The sequence below is a fragment of the Amblyraja radiata genome, chromosome 19, assembly GCF_010909765.2.
Source record: "Amblyraja radiata isolate CabotCenter1 chromosome 19, sAmbRad1.1.pri, whole genome shotgun sequence".
Classification (NCBI taxonomy): Eukaryota; Metazoa; Chordata; class Chondrichthyes; order Rajiformes; family Rajidae; genus Amblyraja; species Amblyraja radiata.
Genome location: NC_045974.1, coordinates 18,793,794 through 18,816,309, shown reverse-complemented (window position 1 = coordinate 18,816,309; position 22,516 = coordinate 18,793,794). Strand labels below are relative to the sequence as shown.

General features: G+C 41.6%; 1 long non-coding RNA gene across 1 annotated transcript in view; it reads right to left on the bottom strand.

Moving 5' to 3' along the window:
• The window catches only part of LOC116983911, a 38,684-nt gene extending 18,109 nt beyond the window's left edge, over positions 1-20,575 (bottom strand). Inside the window, exons 1-2 of the long non-coding RNA XR_004414844.1 lie at positions 20,443-20,575; positions 7,047-7,140 (exon numbers count right to left, since the gene is read on the bottom strand). This is a non-coding gene — a long non-coding RNA (uncharacterized LOC116983911). The remainder of the gene's footprint in view (positions 1-7,046; positions 7,141-20,442) is intronic.
• Between the last annotated feature and the right edge of the window lie 1,941 nt (positions 20,576-22,516).

Sequence of the window (22,516 nt, the reverse complement as noted above, 5' to 3'; positions counted from 1 at the left end):
CTGATGAATTTTGGCACACATAATAAACTGAACCTGCATTATTTATGATGCATTTCTGACCATGAATTAGCGCCTGTCCATCATGGATATACTTCAGTGGCCATTCAAGCAGGCACAGTTTCCTACATAAGTCACTGGGAGGATAATAATAATTGGGAATCTACCATTCCCACACCTCAGGAATATAAAAAGAACTAATAATTGGAACACCTTCCAAACCCTGCCTCACCTGAGGGGAATTAATTAGAACATAGAACATAAAATAGTACAGCACAGGAACAGGTCCCTTGGCCCATAATGTCTGCACCGAACATGATGCCAAGTTAAACTTATCTTCTCTGTCTGCACATGATCCATATCCCATCATTCCCTGCATATACATACGTCTTTTCTTAAAGCCTCTTAGGTGCCATTATAGTATCTACCTTACCATCACACCTAGCAATACCTTCCAGGCACCCAGCAATCTCTGTAAAAGAAACATGCTCTGCACATCTCTTTCAAACTTTGCCTCGCTCACCTTGAAGCTGTGCCCTTTAAGTTTTGATTTGTCCATCCTGGGAAAAAGGTTTTGGCTGTCTACCTTATTTATGCCTCATAATGTTATATACTAGTATCAGCTTTCCCCTCAACCTCCAACGTTCCAGAGAAAACAAGTCAAGTTTGTCCGACCTCTCCTTATAGATAATATTTTCTACTCCAGGCAGGATTCTGGTAAACCTCTTCCTCACAATCGCTATTACCTCCACATCCAATCTGTAATGGGGCCATCAGAACTGCAAACAATACTGCAAACACAGACTAACTAAAGCCCTCTAAAGTTGCAATATGACTAATTGAGTCTTATATTCAATGCCCCAAACAATGAAAGCAAGCAAATCACACGCCTTCTTTACCACTATTTCTACTGGTGTGCCATTTTCAGAGGCTATGGACTAGGAGCCCAAGATCCCACTGTACACATCACCTAACTCTTTCTCCACTACATCGATGACTGCCTCCTGCACCCAAGCAGAACTCCCTGATTTGATTAACTTCACGACTACTTTTACCCTGCCCTCAAGTTCACCTAGAATATCTCTGACGCATCTCTTAGCTTTCTTGATCTCTGTCTCCATCACAAGGGACGGACTATTGACTGACGTCTACTATAAACCTACCGACTCCCATAGTTATCTGGACCACTCTCCCTCCAACCCTATCCCCTATTCCCAATTCCTCTGTCTCCACTGCATCGGCTCTTAAGGTTAGGTTTTCCATTTGAGGACATCCAAGGTGGATAGAGGATAGAGTTCCCCTCGACCTCACCTTTCACCCCACGAATCACCACATCCAACACATCACCCTCTGAAAGATAATCTCCGTAACTACCCTTTGTCTTCTTCCTCCAAGTCAATGTTAAATACAATTAACTAGCTCATGTTGGATTCCATGTGATCAAACCTTCCAGACTAGCCTATATATGAGGCCTTATCAAAGATCTTACTAGAGTCTATAGTGACTGTCCTGCTCTCAATCCTCTTGGTGATCACTTAAAAAAACTCTAAGAGCATTTAATTAACTGTAGGAGGAGACAGATGGAGTAAAATGTGTTACACCGCCACACCCCTTGTTTTCAGTAAGTAATAAGTACTGAGAATACATGACAGAATAATGGTTGAAAAACTGCAGCATGCACTCAGAATCATAAGGCTCATCAATATTTACACTGGCTTTGCGTAGAAACATAGAAACATAGAAAATAGGTGCAGGAGTAGGCCATTCAGTCCTTCGAACCAGCACCGCCATTCAATATGAACATGGCTGATCATCCTAAATCAGTACCCCGTTCCTACTTTCTCCCCATATCAATGGATTCCGTTAGCCCTAAGAGCTATATCTATCTCTCTCTTGAAAACATCCAGCAAATTGACTTCCACTGCCTCCTGTGGCATGGGTGATCATACCTCTGTTCATTTTCGCAACTGGAGGTGAAAGCCAACTAATCCTGGAATGATTTATGGAAATTAATTATGTTTTTAAAAGCATGAGTGTTCGAAAATATCACACTGGTCAAGTTCAGCTGCAGGCCATTCAATGCAATGCAGATGGAAAGTGAAAATAGAAACAAAAAGGCAGAAATAATGAAATGGAAAAAATACAATGAAAAAAGACCCATTTTGTTTTACAGATAACTCATTGTTCAACAGAACATTTCTAACTGGAACATAGCAGGCATTTAGGGTTTTAGATTTGTCAATATTTAGGTTTTTGGACAATTTGAGACAAATTGCAGTTTCCATCTTTATCCAGATTATGCCATGTTTAAATTGAAGTCTAATCACTCTCATCATTTTTAAGTGAAAATTTAGATAAATATTTTAATTGACAACGTTAAGGTCCAGATAAACATAATCAAAACTACAAACTAAGGTCCAGATAAACATAATCAAAACCAGATAAACATAATCATAAACAAAACTAAGGTCAGGCATGGAATAAATAAAACAGAATTAAGAAGAAAGGTTTTAAGATTCTAGTTGTGTTTCTGGACCACATTGAAATGGCTCACAGTAACACCGCTGAGGTCATTGAACTCTCATCCTTCAAAGCTGTATAGCCTTTTACAAACACTATTAACAAATTCATCACATGTATAGTGAAGACCTCTTGGTTTTGTTTATGCAGTGACTATAGTTTGAAGATTGAGGATTAGTTCTGGTCAGTTTTTGTTTCTCCTTGCGATGAGTGAATCTCCCAGGAACTGAAGACAACTCTGCATTTGTCTGCTGGTGCATATTAGCACTGAAATATTTAAATAGCTCGAGCTGGAATGTCCAGAGTCCTGACATACTTAAAACAATGACATTATAAAATACTCAGCAGAGTCTGTGCCTCTCAAAGCAAAACCATTGCGAAACAGCCTCTTCAAGGAATTTTGCTTCTCCCAAGATACAACTCAGGACCAAATTTCAAGGTGGGATTGGATTACAATTTTTAACAACCCTTCCCTGAATGTACATAGTCACCGTTAACATTGTGGGATTATAAAATCTACAGTGCTAATGTAACTGCCCACCCCATTCTCCCTTTCATTAGAATCAATGGAAACAAGAATAATTTACATTTATATACCTTGCTGTTCAGATAGCAAAAACTTCTCAAGGCACTTCACAGGAAAATTATAATTAAAGTACCGACCCCAAGCTACATGAAAAGATGTTAGAGCAGATGTCCGCATGCATGATTAAAGACAAGGTTTTAAGGAGTGTCTTAACGAGAGTAGAGACAATAAAGTTTTACCAAGAGAATTTCACACATTAGCACTTTGGCAGCTGGAGGCATGGCCATCAATTAAACTCAGAGGTGAGCAAGAGCTGATGGAGATTACAGAGGGATGTAAAAACGGTCCAGATTTTGAAATTGAGCTCCGTAGGCCCGTAAGCATAGACGTGACGAATGAATAGACATGTGCCCTTCCCTGTGTACTCACTCCGACACTGAGTGACTCTCTCCTTCCTATGGAAGTAGGAGGGAAGAATCCCAGGAATGAGTGGGTTAACATATGATGAGCGTTTGACTGCACTGGGCCTTTACTCGCTGGAGTTTAGAAGGATGAGGGGGTACCTCATTGCAGTTTACCTAATAGTGAAAGGCCTAGATAGAGTAGATAGACCTGTGGAAGTGAGGATGAAGGGACAAAGGGGGACCCAGCGTGGAGGGACCGCCATCAAGGAGGGGGAAGAAAATGGGGGCCCAGTGTGGGGGGGACCGCCGTGGGGGAAACCAAAGGGCGATCTGCCGTGTATACTGTGTATACTTGTAACTTTGTCAGCGCCCTTATGTGGCGACTATTTGCATACCTTGGATATGCAAGCAAAGAATTTCACTACGATTTGTCACATGTGACAATAAAGTATTCATTCATTCATTCATTCATTCATTCATTCATTCATTCATTCACATGTCTTTGGAAAAAGAATCAATTGTTGCAATCAACCATTTGTCTCAATGCAAGCTCTGTGATCTCCTTAAACATAGTTGGAGATGAGTAGCGACGAGGGATAGAAGAAGGTTTGCAGAACATAGTTTGCAGTCAGGCAAGAATGAATAGGGTTACCTTTGGAAGCTAAAATTATCCTGGATTGTGAACAGTTTTGTCCGATGAGAGCAGAGCACAGCTGTGTTTTACACGATCCAACAGTATCTAACATCACAAAGCAAAATCACTTCTTCGAGATGTTCATTGAAGTCTGCACCTTAGGACTAAAGAGAGCAGAAGTGAGTGTTGTGCCAAGAGAAGTGGGCTGCATAAAATGAGTGGTACTTGTAATAGATGTGTGTTGAAATTGGAGGCAAAGCTTTGAAGAACAGATCACCAGTTGCAGAAATGATATGCAAATGAAGGGCCAAAGATGCAGACTTGGGAGAATTATTTTTTTAAAGACGTGTGGTGGGGTAATGTGAAGAGGAAGATAGGTAGAGTGTAAAATAAAGAAATGAAGAGAAGCGTGTTTTTATCCATAATTGAGACAATAAGGGTGCCAAGTATGAACGTGGGGTGAAGAGTTTACATCAAGATAAACATTCAAGGAAGATAATGTACATGAGAAAACACAAATAAGTTAGAAGCTGAAATCATTGAGAATAAAGAATTGCTCAATGTAGAGGCTGAGGTTGGAGACAAATGATGAGATCTCAGTGAGGAATCCTTTACTCAAAATCTGTGGACAGCAGTGAAGAGAGATTTAAAATGAGATCAGGTAGGTGGTACAAACAGCACACTCAAAGGAGAAAATGCCAAGGAATGGGAAAGGAACAAGAGGTGACTTGGTAAGAACTATACTACCAGCATGATAGTTTGGGAGAGAGCTGGTGGGATTTAGCCAACTTTTAATGGGAAAGTTTACCATCCAATATATGGGTTTCTGTGATGTCCGTGGAATAATCCACACAGCACGGTGATAACAGTACCCTTTCATAAGGTGGGAAGATGGGCAGGGCCTCTGACCATTGGCAATATCCACAGCAGCATCAGCGAATAGGATATATTAGACAGGAAAAGGATATCTAGGTAAACTGCTGCAAGCTTGTTGAATGGGAAGAGATAGTCAGTAGGATAGATTAGCCATTTACAAAGAGATAAATAGATCATTGAACAGTACAGCACAGGAACAGGCCCTTTGGCCCACAAGGTCTGTGCCAAACATGATGAGAAGACCAACTCATCTGCCTGAGTATAATCACTCCATATCCACTCAAAAGTCTCTTAAATGTCTCTTAATTGATTAGCGCCTCTCTCAAAGGGGCGTTGGAGGTCATGCAGAGAGAGTGTAGTCTTCTAGGTAGTGTACAACTGGATAGGAGGTAAAGAAGCCTGAAGTCCCATGCCACCATGTTCAGGAACAACTACTTTCTACAACTATCAAGTTCTTGAACCGACCGACATGAACAACTCTAATCCTACCTCAGCAATGGAACATTACCATCAACTTGATTTTTCTTCTCAGTGTGTTTTGCACACAGTTTGTCTTGTTTCTTTTGGCACAGACTTTTTTCTTTCAACTGTGTAAAGGATGCTGCCTGTCCCACTAAGTTACTCCAGCCTTTTGTATCTATCTTCTGTCTTTTTCCTTTAACTGTCTTGCAGAGTTTATATATAATTTATGTTTTTAGGTATTGCCGGAGTCTATGTGTCGGTGATGCAAGTAAGATTTTCATTGAAAATTGTACCTCATCATACTAATGCATATGACAATAGACTTGCTTTGACTTGACAACTAGCAAATAATCATATATTACCCACTGCAAAAGAATTTAGCCAGAAATATTCGACTAACTTTAATAACAGCGTCAATATTTTCGCTTTCTCACTCATAGTGATCAATGGTACATACTCTTGCAAGCATGCATTCATACAAATTAAATGGTATCTCTGAAATGGGATGTGTGTGAGTGGGGTCAAATTGATGGGCAAGGCCTAGTAACGGCGAAAAAACAAATACTTAAATTTTGGAAAAATACATCTGCCCCTACTCTTAAAATGTGGATTACAAACATGTCTGAGACGCTACATCTTGAAAATATGAGACTTGTCTTAGCAGGAAAACCAGAGCAATTTTCGAAGACATGGATTCCATTCATTGATTCATTACAAGGATAGTATGGTGCAACACAACTTCGGAATTAAACCGATTTACGGGTTGGGTGATGGGTGGGGAGAGATATGAAGCAGGTATATCATCACTCTTTGTTTTTCTCTCTGGTTTTTGTCTTTTTATTTCTTTACGTTTTTCACATTTGTGTTTTTATTTACTCACTCTTCGACTACACTTATTTGGTAGTCTAGGGGTTCTATTCTTACACATTCACTTTCTCTTTCATTTTCTCTCTTTCTTGCTTTTTTCTCTCTTTTTCTATTTCATCTTAGCTAAAAATTAAAATTGAAGCTGTACAATAAATGTATTATGTCGTGCCGCGGTTTATACTTTTGTACACTGCTTCTAATAAAAAATTTTTTTTTTTTTTAAATGATGGGAAAGGAAACATACTCCATCTGGTACGTACTGTTCATGTTACATTTACTCATGATATCCTCTTGTTATTATTTCAAGAAACAGCACACAAGTTAAACAATATCACTGAAACCACTAAGGACAGATTTTAGGAATGAAATCTACAACAACAGAACCAGAACAGTAGAATTAAAAAAGCTGCAGATGCTGGTCAATACACAAAAGGACACAAAGTGCTGGAGTAACTCAGCATGTTCGGCTGACCAGAAGCAGCATCTCTGGAGAACATGGACAGGTGACGTTTTGGGTCGAGGCCCTTCTTCAGAGCAGTTCTTCCTCTTGAGAAAAGAGGAATGACTATGGACTGAAAGGTTATATCCAAATGTGTTTTGTTTGGACATTGACACAAGCTGTAGTAACCTGCAGGTTACTCAGTCTATAGAAATAATGTGACGGTGTCAGAGAAAATATCAGCGAGGCACGTACTATAAGGGCAGGTCAGAAAACAACTTGCAGACAAAGCAGAGGCATTTCAGAGTCTGTAATACTCACCGAATTCCAAAGCCTGCAGTGCTGTGCCTGAGGATTGTTATATTGTCAAAGGTGTCACTTTGCATACGAGGTGTTATAACAAGGTCCAAGGCGCCTGCTTGAATGGAAAAAGAAATCTTCTGAGAAGCAGAGGGTTATTCCAGTATCCTGAGGAATATTCCCTTCAACAAACAGTAAATCAAGCATTTAATTGTCTTATTTGCTGTGTGGCATCACAGTTGATTCCACACTGATGATGTGAATTTAACAGGGTTAATAAAAACAAATTCAGAATAAATGGAACATGTTCTGCTCTATGAAAGGCCAATAAATCTAAATTATTGTCCAAGAGTCTGGAGTTCTGCTCTTAATTTGTACCTTGGATTAGAAATAACCAAAATGTCATTCACTAGAGACCAACTGACTCCCGCGGATTTGCTAAGAACCTAGCAAGTGAACTGAAGGTTGGATTTTGTTCACAATTTTAACCCACGACCTTTCTGGCTCAGAGACAAGAATATTACTGACTGAGTGAAACTGACATGCAACTAATATTTTAGATTGAACCCCCTGCTTCCATCTGACCTTGTGGGGATACTCCCAAGTGGCATTTTCCCCATGTTTTATACTTTCAGGAACCACCTGGGTCAGGTTTTGCTGAGGAGTGGGAAACTAATCAATACCTCAGTGGGCGCCAGTTCCCGGTCATTGCATTTTACAGGTGTGCAATGTCCATCAGTTCTCAAGATGAGAAAAAAACAACAGAGGAAGACATACACATCTCCCATCAACTGCACTTTGGATGGAACTTGACATGGCTGAACGGGCATTAGAAGAAGATCCTTGATCCGAAACGTCATCCACTCCTTCTATCCACAGATGCTGCCTGCCCCGCTGAGTTATTCCAACATTTTGTGTCTATCTTCCGTGTAAACCAGCATCTGCAGTTCCTTCCTACACATCCAGGTAATAGATATTTCATTTCAACATTCAATCCTTGCCACCACAAACTATGCCATGTAGACAGGAAATAATGTCCTGCTTAACTCGCTCTGTCTCTACATGTTTGTAATACTCTGGCTGCTATAATCAGGATTGTGTGCGTTGGGAGGTTACTGCAGGTCTTCACTTCCCTTGGATCGATACTGCCAGCAACATTCTTTCACCCTTCACACCACGGATTTAAGTTTCCACTAATCCAGGCAGCATCCTGCTGCATCTCCTCTGCACTCTACCAGTGCAACAGCATCTTTCCCATACGTGGTAACAGAATACCTCTGTGAGATCTACAAACTGTTTTACAAAGTTGCGTCATAATGTCCCAACTTTACATTCTATATCCTGACCTAGGAACGCATGCAAGTTGTATGCCTTTGCCACCCTCAAGGGTCAAGAGTGCTATATTAGCTTATGTCCCGAAACTTAACAATGATATTCTTACTTGCAGCAGAACAGATATGTAAACTAATACCCTGTAAAACCCATAATAAACAACAACTAAAAAGTTCAATATATATTTAAAAAATGAGACAAATAAATAATAATAGTGGAAAGTCAAGTATAATGCCTTTAGGTTGATACAGTTTGGAGCCTATTTGGGGATTGTGGTTTTTAATAGCCTGATGGGCGCAGGGAAGAAGCTGTTCGTAAAACCTGAACAGTTTGTAGTTTCAGGCTCCTATATCTTCTCATTGATGGCAGGAGTGAAATGAGAGCCTGGCCAGTTTGGTGTGGGTCTCTGATGTTGCTGGAATTCTTTCCAAGGCAGCGACTCTTGTAGATCCCTTCGATGGTGGGGAGGTCAGTGCCCGTGATGGACAGGACAGAGTTCACCACGTTTTGCAATCTTCATCATTCCTGGATGTTAGAGTTGCCGAACCAGGCATGATGCAACCAATCAATATGCTCTCTACTATACGCCTGTGGAAGTTGAAGAGAATGTTCATTAACATACCAAATCTCCTCAAGCTTCTAACGAAGTAAAAGCATTGATAGGGGGCTTTCTTTAATGATTGCATCAATGTGCTGGTTCCAGGACAGATCTTCAGAGATATGCATGCCCAGGAAATTGTGGCTTTTGACTCCCTCCACCAGCGTCCCGTCAATGAAGTACAACACAGAAACCGGCCACTTTTGGGGAACTATGGACTTCAACCCCCAGGTCTCTTGTTCATCTACATTCCTGACCACCCTTCCTGTGCAACTTTCCAAATGCATCTTATTGGAATTAAATTGCATCTGTCAATTCTACTCCCAACTTTCCCTTCTATCTATATGCTGTAGTAGCCTGAGACATTTTTCCTCTCAACCCAGAACACTACCATCTTTTGCATCATCTGCAGTGATAGGTGGGAGACTGCAAAGCACAGAGATGAAGGGGGATCAGGGCATCCAAGTGCATGTTTTGCAAAAGGCTGTTATGCAGGGACAGTAAACTATTAAGAAAGCTAACAGAATATTACAATTTATTGCAAGGGTAAATAAATAGAATTCATTAGATATATTGCCGCATAATATAATGGGAGGAACAATTATCAAAGCAATACCTATCCTGAGGAGTCTCGACAAATGAGCATAGATGATGTTTTCTTTTATAGGTAACTCCAGAACTAGGACTTCACAGTTGAAAAATAAGGGGGCACCCATTTAATTCGTGGCTTGGTTCAGCAACTTGAGCGCCCTGGAGAGGAAGAGACTACAAAAAGTAGTAAACACTGCCCAGTCCATCATCGGCTCTGACCTTCCTTCCATCGAGGGGATTTATCGCAGTCGCTGCCTCAAAAAGGCTGGCAGTATCATCAAAGACCCACACCATCCTGGCCACACACTCATCTCCCTGCTATCTTCAGGTAGAAGATACAGGAGCCTGAAGACTGCAACGACCTGGTTCAGGAATAGCTACTTCCCCACAGCCATCCGGCTATTAAACCTGGCTCGGACAAACTCTGAACATTAATAACTCATTATCTGTTATTTGCACTTTATCAGTTTATTTATTCATGTGTTTTGTAGTAAACACATGCCTACTATGTTCTGTTGTGCTGAAGCAAAGCAAGAATTTCATTGTCCTATCAGGGACACATGACAATAAACTCACTTGAACTTGAATTCAGAGTTGAGGCCAAATTTTTCTTTCAATAGTTTGTGGAAGCAAAGTTTTTACATATTAAGTTCCAGGTAGATAAATCCCTGATAAATAACAGAGAAAAAGGTTGCTCAGATAGACCAGAATATTTAGAGTACAGTAAGTTCGGCCATGATTTTTTAAAATACCAGTCAGCTCAAGAATGAAGTAGCTTTCTAATTCATATGTTCATATGTACTATTCATGAAGTTTAATTTTCTGAGTGTTTCATTTAATATTAATCCACAAAGCATTATGAATCCTCTCTTAAATTGAAATTATGTTTCTGGGTTTCACTGATAACAGGTAAATCATAAAATAACAGTGATAAAACAAAAATAAAGCTAGCCTGAATTTTTGTCCTTATTTTCTCCAGACCTGCTCTGAATTCTATTTGTATCATTATAAATTCTTGCTGCAAATCAGTGTTCAAAGGTTGCACATATTTTCATTAAGAGAACACTAGAAGGGTGTTAGTTAATGACCATTAACATTTATAGCTTTTTGGTTTTCAAGGTCTTGACCTACTTCAGGTTATATTACATCATGAAACCTGATAATCGCCATCATCTAAAGATATCAGCCTTTTCATTTCAAACTCCTTTTCCATGTGTGCAATCTGAAAGAAACATATAAACAGGTTGCACCTCCTCAATGCACACAAGCATTGCACATAGCATGTGATAACAACACATTTTGTTGCCACTTTCTCACTCCAAGACATTTCCAGACAATTGTGCAATCCATGGATTAGATTAGACTTCTTTGGTCAACACAATACAAAAGTATGTGCACTTTCCTAACAATGTTTTCTTTGAAGCAATCTGCCTATACTTTCCATTTTCAACGTTCCTTAATAGTCACCTTCTCAATTTCGCTTTGATCGTGTTCCTCAATTTCTATGGTTTACTCGATTATGCCTTTGTGAATTTGTGTGTGTGTTTTGTTTTCAACTCAATCCATTATAGAGTCTGAAGAAGGCTCCAGACCTGGAGATTCACCAATCCATGTCCTCCAGAAATGCTGCCTGACCCACCGTTACTCCAGCATGTTGTGTTTTACTCCATTATAGACAAATCAGGCTGAGAATTACAGCCGGCTACTCAGATTGGCTTTTCTAGCACCGACCAGCGATCCCCGCACATTAACACAAGCCTACGCACACTAGGGACAATTTTATTTTATACTTATACCTAGTATACAAACCCAAGCCAATTAATCCACAAACCTGTGGATTGTGGGAACAAACCGAAGATCTTGGAGAAAATCCCAGCAGTACGGGGAGAACGTACAAACTTCGTACAGGCAGCACCCGTAGTCGGGATCGATCCCGGGTCTAAGGCACTGTAAGCACTCGAAAGCAACTCTGCCGCTGCAATGAAAGATTTCAGAATGCCACTCAATGAAAAGTTCTTCCTGATGTTCCTTACAATATTTATCACTCAAACAAGATTACTGCGAATGACTGATACTTCATAGTCATAATATTGGGAACATTGATCTAAACTCAACTTCTTCCCCTGACCCCTCTTTGAATCCACCACAGTTCTCATTCAAAGATTTACTACTTCACTGCTTCTTTCAATTATTTCTTTCTGGCAAGGAAGCAATCAGAGAATGACAAGGAGAGCAAAACGGGAGTAATAAATATTGATACAAGTATGTATTGTAACCCTATTGTTCTTGCACCTTTCTGTGATTGGCCAACATTTCTGTGTATCCATCTCCCACTGGCTAATGGTAGGCCTGGGATGCACACAGAAGCCTCCACGTGGCGCATCCCGGGCAATGCTGACGACAGAAACTGTACCACAGTGACTGACTGACTGAAGTAGCCAATTCTGCAACCACCGACCGTCAACCGTCACTGACCGACCGGAAAGACGTGATATTTAAGATGGCCAGACACGAGGAAGAAAAAGATGGTAGGCCTGTAGAATATCCCTCGCAATGTCATTGTCCCTTTTTGTTTAAACTCTATCAATATGGTCTCATTTGAAGACCCCACATGAAGGACTTTGCTGAGTGCAAATGGAACCCTATTTTCAATTTTATATCAGTTTCTTACGTATTTAGAGTCAGTGAATCATACAATACAGAATTAGTCCGTAAAATCACCATGTCCATGCTGACCATAAAATACTCACCGACAATAATCCCATATACCAGCATTATTATTTAATTCATTGTTCTTTATCTCTCCACATCACCGTCTATATCTCTCCTTTCCCTTATTCCTAACCAGTCTGAAGAAGGGTCTCGACCCAAAACGTCACCCATTCCTTCTCTCCAGAGATGCTGCCTGTCCTGCTGAGTTACTCCAGCTTTTTGTGTCTGTCTTCAGTTTAAACCAGCATCTGCAGTTCCTTCTTATCAATTTACCAGCACATGGAGCGTAGCCTTCTGTTTGCCCTGGTGATTCAGGTGCTCATTGTGAACATTCGGGACATTGTGAGATCATCTGCCTTTACCATTTTCTCAGGCAAGGTGTTCCAGATTGCAGCCACTCTCTGAGTAAAATTAAAAATCTTCCCATCATCTCTAATTCGGGTTTCACTGTACCTTAATTGGTACACGTGACAATAAACAGACCTTTTGAACCATTGAACCCTCTTTCTCCTCATCTTATAGTGATGATCTCTGTTTTTTGATGTCTCTCTGATGGAGAAAAGTTCAGATTCAGATTCAGATTCAACTTTAATTGTCATTGTGCAGTGCACAGTACAGAGACAACGAAATTCACCCTATCGAATGTTTGTACCCCTCCATCAGGTCACTCAGCCTCCCCCACTCCAGGGGAAACTAACCATCTAGACTCTCATTGGAACTGAAGCATTACATCTGGAGCAGCATCCTCTCAAATGTCCTCTGCGCCCTCTCCAGTGCATTCTGGTCACAAAAGCAACCTCTGACCGGTTGCTAAACACTTTAACTCCCCCTCCCATTCCCACACTGACCTTTCTGTCCTGGGCCCCCTCCATTGTCAGAGTGAGGCACAACACAAATTGGAGGAACAGCACCTCATATTTCGCTTGGGCAGATTACACCCCAGCGGTATGAACATTGACTTCTCTAACTTCAAGTAACTCTTGCTTTCCCTCTCTCTCCTCCCCTTCCCCTTCCCAGTTCTCCGACCAGTCTTACTGTCTCCGAATACATTTTATCCCTGTTTGCTTTGTTGTTACCCTCTCCCAGCTAACAATGATCTTTTCTACATTTTCCTTGATCTCTATTCCCTTTGTCCTGTTTTCACACCATGGACTTCCTTATCTATGTATCTCCCTCTCCTCTGACATCAGTCTGAAAGAAGGGTCTTGACCCGAAACATCACCCATTCCTTCTCTCCAGAGATGCTGCCTGTCCCACTGAGTTACTCCGGCATTTTGTGTCTATCTTTAATTTTTAAAACGTTTCATTTGGCATTGGTCAAACACTGAACTGCATTTTCATGAAAGTGAAAACAATCTATATTAATAACATTAACTTTGGTCAATTAATTAAACAACTTCTTTCAATGATCGTTATCCAATAAACATTATTTTAGGATTCACTTTACCGAAACACAAAATGAGTACAGTGATACAGCATTCGAGAAGTCTACTTTACCACCTTAAAGGAAATCACAATCCTTTGACCTTTATACTGCATCATTAAACAATCACCAGCAAGTCTGAGGTAAATGTGAATACACCACATGGTGAGCCAATAAAAAAGTAACACAAAAATTAACAGTGAAATCAGCAAGCTATCAGAGTGTGTTTAGCAAGGAGCAGTGTTGCTTTGTTGACCTCTTTGTGAAATTGTCCTCCTACTGAAATACTGCCTACAGAAAATGAATTGTAAACAAAAAGCATTGGCCTCATAACCCTTGAGCACCAAAATTAAGTAGATCATGGTGGTTAGGTCAGAAGTTCATGTACTTACTTTTTTAAACAAAGAAACGTACGACTTTTTGTATCTCAGCTCCATGCTATTGTCTGAAAACTGTATTAAACTCCTTCAACCATTCCTCAGCCCACCTGCCAACGGTCAAGATCCTGCTGCAATTTTTGACAATCATCCTCACTATCTACAATGCCACCAGTCCGAAAAACAGCCTTCCACCATCACCCTCTGTTTCCTTCCATGAAGCTAATTTTCTGTCCAGTCGGCTAGCCCTCCTTGGATGCTGTGATCTAACCTTCCAGAACAGCCTACCATCAAATCCATTCAATTGACCAGATGAAGGACTACACATGAAGTGTAACCAGTCTCTCTATTCAGGAAGTGTGTATCCTTCCCTGGACTCTCTATCAGGATGCAATGGAAATGGGTCCTAACAAATTATCTGCTATATTTTTTAATATTTGGAGGGATTTTCAATTTACATTTGTTGGGGGATAGTATGCAAAAACATCTCATGTACAACAGAAATGCCTTGTTGAAACCCATATATGTAACATCTATACCTCTGCCCTCATCCACCTATTTGATTACATCTTCAAAAAATGCATGAGACAAAATTCCCCATATACAAAACCAAGCTGACTATCCCTAATCAGCCCTTGTCCATCTAAATGCATGTATATCTTATCCTTCAGAATACTCTCTAGTAACTTTGCGGCCACATATGTTATACTCATTGACCTATAGTTCCCAGGCTTTTCCTTGTAGCCCTTCTGAAATAGAGGCACAACATTTGCCACCGTCCAGCCCTTCAGCACCCACCAGCATTTAATGATCTCATACATCTCAACCATTGTCAATCTCCGCTCTTGCTTCCCACAGTTTGTATTTTCACAGAGGCCCGGGACCGCTGGAGACAGTGGAGGAGGGTCAGGGCGGTGAGTACTTAAATCGGGCACGGGGCTTGTTTTCACAGAGGCCCGGGACCGTTGGAGGCAGCGGAGGAGGGTCAGGGCTTTTACCAAATCCCGTAACGTTCCACACTCCATAGGGAGGGTTTCTGGTGGAAGCCGCTGATTGGTGGAAGCAGACTAGAGGAAGCAGCTGATTGGGTGCAACCTCAGGTGCAGTTTAAAGGGCAAGAGGGAGCAGCTGTTTGTGAGTCAGATACCTGCTGATTTCTCCCAGCAGTTTCTATTGTATTATACTGGTATCGGATCCAGGGTAAGGCGAGAGAATGACAGTCAGAGCAGTGTACTGTTCTGGATGTCAGATGTGGGAGGTCATGGTGGTGGATGGCCCTCCAGACGTCCACATCTGCACCAGGTGCAGAGAGATGGGGCTCCTAAGGGACCGTATTAGGTTCCTGGAGCAGCAGCTCGATGACCTCTGTCTGGTCAGGGAGAGTGACGAGGTCATAGAGGGGAGTTATAGGGAGGTGGTCACTCCAAAACCATGGGAGAGAGACATGTGGGTCACGCTAAGGAAGGGCAAGGGGCAGAGGCAGGAACGAGGGAGTACTCCAATGTCGGTACACCTTGCAAATAAGTACTCCTGTTTGAGTACGGATGAGGATGACAGCCTGCCCGGGGGTAGCAACAGCGGACGGGCCTCCAGCACAGAGACCGGCCCTGTTGCTCCGAAAGGTAGGGAAAAAAAGAAGAGGGCAATAGTAATTGGGGACTCTATTGTTAGGGGGTCGGATAGGCGTTTCTGTGGACGCAGTCAGGAGACCAGGATGGTGGTCTGCCTCCCTGGTGCCAAGGTCTCGGACGTGTCTCAACGCATCCAAGATATCCTGAAATCAGAGGGAGAGGAGCCTGAGGTCGTGGTACATATTGGTACAAATGACATAGGTAAAAAAAGTGAAGAGGTCTTGAAGGGAGGATTTAGGGTGTTGGGAGGAGAGTTAAGGAAAAGGACCAAAAAGGTAACAATCTCAGGATTACTGCCTGTACCACGCGACAGTGAGAGTAGGAATGGAGCGAAGTGGAGGATAAATGCGTGGCTGAAAGACTGGTGCAGAGGGCAGGGATTCAAGTTTCTGGATCATTGGGACTTCTTTTGGCGAAGGTGGGACCTGTACAGATAGGATGGGTTGCACTTGAACCCGAGGGGGACCAACATCCTGGTGGGGAAATTTGCAAAGGTCACTGGGGAGACTTTAAACTAGAATGGTTGGGGCGAGGGACTCAAATAGAGAAAGCTAGTAGACAGAATGGGAGGCAGGAAGCAGAAAAGGGAAGCACTCGGACACAAGAGGAGAAAGAAAAAAAAGGAAATAAACAGAGAAGAAGAGACGGGGGGTTTCTTAAATGTGCATATTTTAATGCTAGGAGCATTGTAAGAAAGGTGGATGAGCTTAGAGTCTGGATAGACACCTGGAAGTATGATGTTGTGGCGATCAGTGAAACATGGTTGCAGGAGGGCTGTGATTGGAAACTAAATATTCCAGGATTTCGTTGCTTCAGGTGTGATAGAATTGGAGGGGCAAGAGGTGGTGGTGTTGCATTGCTAGTCAGGGAAGATATTACAGCAGTGCTTTGGCAGGATAGATTGGAGGGCTCATCTAGGGAGGCTATTTGGGTGGAACTGAGAAGTGGGAAAGGTGTAGCAACACTTATAGGGGTGTATTATAGACCGCCAAATGGGGAACGAGAATTGGAAGAGCAAATATGTAAGGAGATAGCAGATATTAGTAGTAAGCACAAGGTAGTGATTGTGGGAGATTTCAACTTTCCACACATAGACTGGGAAACACATTCTGTAAATGGGCTGGATGGTTTGGAGTTTGTAAAATGTGTGCAGGATAGTTTTTTGCAGCAATACATAGAGGTACCTACTAGAGGAGGGGCAGTGCTGGACCTCCTGTTAGGAAATGAGACGGGACAGGTGGCGGAGGTATGCTTTGGGGAGCACTTCGGGTCCAGTGATCACAATACCATTAGTTTCAATATAATTATGGAGAAGGTCAGAACTGGACCTAGGGTTGAGATTTTTGATTGGAGAAAGGCTAACTTTGATGAGATGCGAGATGATTTAAAAGGAGTGGACTGGGACATTCTGTTTTATGGGAAAGATGTAGAAGAGAAATGGTGGACATTTAAAGGGGAAATTTTAAGAGTACAGAATCTTTATGTTCCTGTTCGGTTGAAAGGAAACAGTAAAAACTGGAAAGAGCCCTGGTTTTCAAGGGAAATTGGACATCTTGTTCGGAAAAAGAGGGAGATCTACAATAATTATAGGCAGCATGAAGTAAATGAGGTGCTTGTGGAGTATAAGGAATGTAAAAAGAATCTTAAGAAAGAAATTAGAAAAGCTAAAAGAAGATATGAGGTTGCTTTGGCAAGTAAGGTGAAAGTAAATCCAAAGGGTTTCTACAGCTATATTAATAGCAAAAGGATAACGAGGGATAAAATTGGTCCATTGGAGAAACAGAGTGGGCAGCTATCTGCAGAGCCAAAAGAGATGGGGGAGATATTGAACAATTTATTTTCTTCGGTATTCACCAAGGAGAAGGATATTGAATTATGTGAGGTAAGGGAAACGAGTAGAGTAGTTATGGATACTATGAGTTTCAAAGTAAAAGAAGTACTGACACTTTTGAAAAATATAAAAGTGGATAAGTCCCCAGGTCCTGACAGGATATTCCCTAGGACATTGAGAGAAGTTAGTGTAGAAATAGCCGGGGCTATGACAGAAATATTTCAAATGTCATTAGAAACGGGAATAGTCCCCAAGGATTGGCGTACTGCGCATGTTGTTCCATTGTTTAAAAAGGGTTCTAAGAGTAAACCTAGCAATTATAGACCTGTTAGTTTGACTTCAGTGGTGGGCAAATTAGTGGAAAAGATACTTAGAGATAATATATATAAGCATCTGGATAAACAGGGTCTGATTAGGAACAGTCAACATGGATTTGTGCCTGGAAGGTCATGTTTGACTAATCTTCTTGAATTTTTTGAAGAGGTTACTAGGGAAATTGACGAGGGTAAAGCAGTGGATGTTGTCTATATGGACTTTAGTAAGGCCTTTGACAAGGTTCCTCATGGAAGGTTGGTTAAGAAGGTTAAACTGTTGGGTATAAATGCAGGAATAGCAAGATGGATTCAGCAGTGGCTGAATGGGAGAAGCCAGAGGGTAATGGTGGATGGCTGTTTGTCGGGTTGGAGGCAGGTGACTAGTGGGGTGCCTCAGGGATCTGTGTTGGGTCCTTTGTTGTTTGTCATGTACATCAATGATCTGGATGAAGGGGTGGTAAATTGGATTAGTAAGTATGCAGATGATACCAAGATAGGGGGTGTTGTGGATAATGAAGAGGATTTCCAAAGTCTACAGAGTGATTTAGGCCATTTGGAAAAATGGGCTGAAAGATGGCAGATGGAGTTTAATGCTGATAAATGTGAGGTGTTACACCTTGGCAGGACAAATCAAAATAGGACGTACATGATAAATGGTAGGGAATTGAAGAATACAGTTGAACAGAGGGATCTGGGAATAACCGTGCATAGTTCCTTGAAGGTGGAATCTCATATAGATAGGGTGGTAAAGAAAGCTTTTGGTATGCTAGCCTTTATAAATCAGAGCATTGAGTATAGAAGCTGGGATGTAATGTTAAAATTGTACAAGGCATTGGTGAGACCAAATCTGGAGTATGGTGTACAATTTTGGTCGCCCAATTATAGGAAGGATGTCAATAAAATAGAGAGAGTACAGAGGAGATTTACTAGAATGTTGCCTGGGTTTCAACAACTAAGTTACAGAGATAGGTTGAATAAGTTAGGTCTTTATTCTCTGGAGCGCAGAAGGTTAAGGGGGGACTTGATAGAGGTCTTTAAAATGATGAGAGGGATAGACAGAGTTGATGTGATCAAGCTTTTCCCTTTGAGAATAGGGAAGATTCAAACAAGAGGACGTGACTTCAGAATTAAGGGACAGAAGTTTAGGGGTAACATGAGGGGGAACTTCTTTACTCAGAGAGTGGTAGCGGTGTGGAATGAGCTTCCAGTGGAAGTGGTGGCGGCAGGTTCGTTGGTATCATTTAAGAATAAATTGGATAGGCATATGGATGAGAAGGGAATGGAGGGTTATGGTATGAGTGCAGGCAGGTGGGACTAAGGGAAAAAAAATTGTTCGGCGCGGACTTGTAGGGCCGAGATGGCCTGTTTCCGTGCTGTAATTGTTATATGGTTATATGGTTATATGGTATTATCTCCCCAAAGCCCTTCCATAAAGCACAAGCCAGAAGTGTGACAGAATACTATTCACCTACCTGGATAAGTGAAGCTCCATCATTATCCGGCCGTCTAACCAAAGCTGGGAATGGGCAATAAATACTGCCCTTACCAGTATCTCATGTATCTCATGAATTAATTTATAAAGTTCAAAGTTAATGATACTGATCCCACTTTGGTCATTTTCTTCCCAATAGTGCCAGGCAATGGGGTTGAAAATAGACAGAAGGAAGGATATTGGAAAAAGTCGAAGCTAGTGACAGTTATGATTAGAATCAATGCTCCATACTCCACTGACCTTTGCTATTTTAGTTATAGAAGTGGATACTCAGGGGACTTCCAGTGGTACTGGAGACACAATTTATGGAAATCCAACTTGACGCAAATTTTCCAATAACGGTTTTTAAGACAGGAAAGTTGGTTGCAAAATGCAATCAACTTCATTAGCTATGAAGTAGGGATATCAGCTAGTTAATTTAAAAGGCAGACCATCTTTGAGAAAAGAGATTTGCTTTGGAAACTAACACGGCAATTTTATTCTCTTGGCAATTGTAAAATATTTTAATTAAAATGATACTTTAAGTCCAATGATACTTTAAGACCATCCAGACTGGCCACTCAATGTGGGATATTCTAATTCTACACCAATGTCGCTACATAGGGGAAGACAATAAATCAATTTTCGTGCTAATCAGCCTCATTGATTTCTGACTGCAGGGAAAATCAGTTTTCAGACAGTTCTCAAGAACAGAGCCCTTACATTACCAGCGAATTGCCTCAATTGGCAAAGTTGAACCATCGAACTTAAGTAAAAATTCCTACTAGAGCATACATTCAGTCTGAAGAAGGGCCTCGGCCCGAAACGCCACCCATTCCTTCTCTCTGGAGATGCTGCCTGTCCTGCTGAGTTACTCCAGCTTTTTGTGTCTATCTTTGGTAGACATTCAGGATACATCTGCTACCATTTTCTTTTTGTTACTGGAAGAATTTCACGCAGACTCAACAATAATCAGGCTTTCATCTCTGTAACCACATTCAAACAGTTGCTTTTAAACTTTTTTTTGATTTAACAACGAGTTTTACAGGTTTAATCGATGCACTCAGGCCTTTACTACCTGCTTTGAGGGTGTTGAGCATTTAAGGAACAACAAACCATCACAAAAAAGTAACTCACCCTCTCCAGATCTGCAGGATCCAGATTTACAATCCCAAAACACAAGTGCTGATCTGCCTCAGGAGTGAATTCAGGTCATCACTAAGGAAACAAGTTTCCAGAAACACTTAATATTAGTATGGAATGACTTGGCTCATGTGAACGATGGGAGCGGGAGCCTTCCAATGTTTGTAAAATTGAAGTTTGGCAGGTATGTGTAGACAGTGCCAGCATTTCACTATTTCAGCATTCAGCGTTCCCCTGACTCTCAGTCTGAAGAAGGGTCTCGACCCGAAACATCACCTATTCCTTTTGTCCAGAGTTGCTGTCTGTGCCCGTTGAGTTATTCCAGTTTTTTCGTGTTTATTTTCACTATCAATAATTAGCAGCGTGGAGGGATTTGCATCTTTGGCAAACAGTCAGATGAATGTCTCACTGAGAAATGCTTTTGTTTCCCCCCCCCCCCCCCCCTCCCCCCCAGTGTAACTTAAGAATTTCCTTACGAGGTTTCTTGCTGCTAAATGTCTAAGCTTGTAAAGGTCAAGGTGACTGAAGATAACCAACGGCCATGCTGGGGAGAGCAGTGGAATGTCAGATTACTCTGCATGGGGTCATTTACTGCTTGCACTGCTCCAACCAAGAACTATTCAACACACTACCATTTTGAGGGAGGGCTTAAACACCCATGCCCTACAGTGTTCATTAATTTGTAAGATTTTCTACATGCTTCAGTGTACAGTTTTTGTTGCTATTTAGATAATATTTAGGATTGCATTGTTCCTTCAAGTACTGTTAGATTTACCAGGCAATTTACTTCACATAGTAAATAAAACAAGTGAAGAACATTTGTCCACATCATCGACAAGCCTTTCAATTGTAAGTGTCCAACTGACCTCATCTGATGGATAAAGCTTGTAGCATGGCATAGAATGCTGGAAACCCTTAGCACGTCTGGCATAATAGAGGAAACAGAAATACAGTTATCATTTCCAGTTCACAGTTTTCCATCAGAACTGAGAAAAAAAGTTAGAAATTGGAACACATTTTAAATTGCAGAGAAGGTGGGGGGATTGAGAGGAACTGAGGAAATGTTTGCGATTGTGTGGAGACCAAGAAATACAAGTGGAGGTGGTGCCTGGTGAAAGAGGGCAGGGAAGGTGCATTAGTCACAGCTGATCTGTCTGGAGGGGGTGTAAGCAGGAGAAGATTGATGACAGGAAAGACGAACAAAAGGGTCAATTTTTATTGCCCACCCAAACAACCTTCAATAAATCTTGAACTGCTGTGGGCCTTCTGCTGAAGGTACTTGCACATTGTGGCAGGGAGTGGTCCAGATTGAGACAATGATGAAGGAGGAATGGCAATATGTTTTCAGGTTAGAATGCTAAGTAACTTGGAGGGGAATCCGTAGGTGGAGCTGTTTCCCTATGCCTGCTGTCACTTTCCTTCTCAATAATGGAAATCACAAGCTTGGGAGGTGATATCTTAAATAAATCTGGGCGACTAAATACAATGAATTTTGTAGATGGGACACACTTTGGCCTCTCTGTGCCAGTGCAGGAGGGAATGAATCTTTTGGGTGGCAAATGGAAAATATTTCATCGCACACTAGGGGCGGCACAGTAGCGCGGCAGTAGAGTCGCTGCCTTACAGCGCCAGAGACCCAGGTTCGAACCTGACTACGGGTGCTTGTCTGTATGGAGTTTGTACATTCTCCCCGTGACCTGCGTGGGTTATCTTTGCGATCTTCGGTTTCCTCCCACACTACAAAGATGTTCATGTTTGTAGGTTAATTGGCTTAGTATAAATGTAAATTGGCCCTAGTGTGTGTAGGATAATGTGCGGGGATCGCTGGCCCGGTGCGGACTCGGTGGGCCGAAGGGCCTGTTTCCGCACTGTATCTCTAAACCAAACAAAACATCTGACTGATGCCTTGTAACATAGAAATATAGACATAGAAACATAGAAAATAGGTGCAGGAGTAGGCCATTCGGCCCTTCAAGCCAGCACCAGATGGATGATCATCTAAAATCTGTACCCCGTTCCTGCTTTTTCTGCATATCCCCTGATTCCATTAGCCCTAAGAGCTAAATCT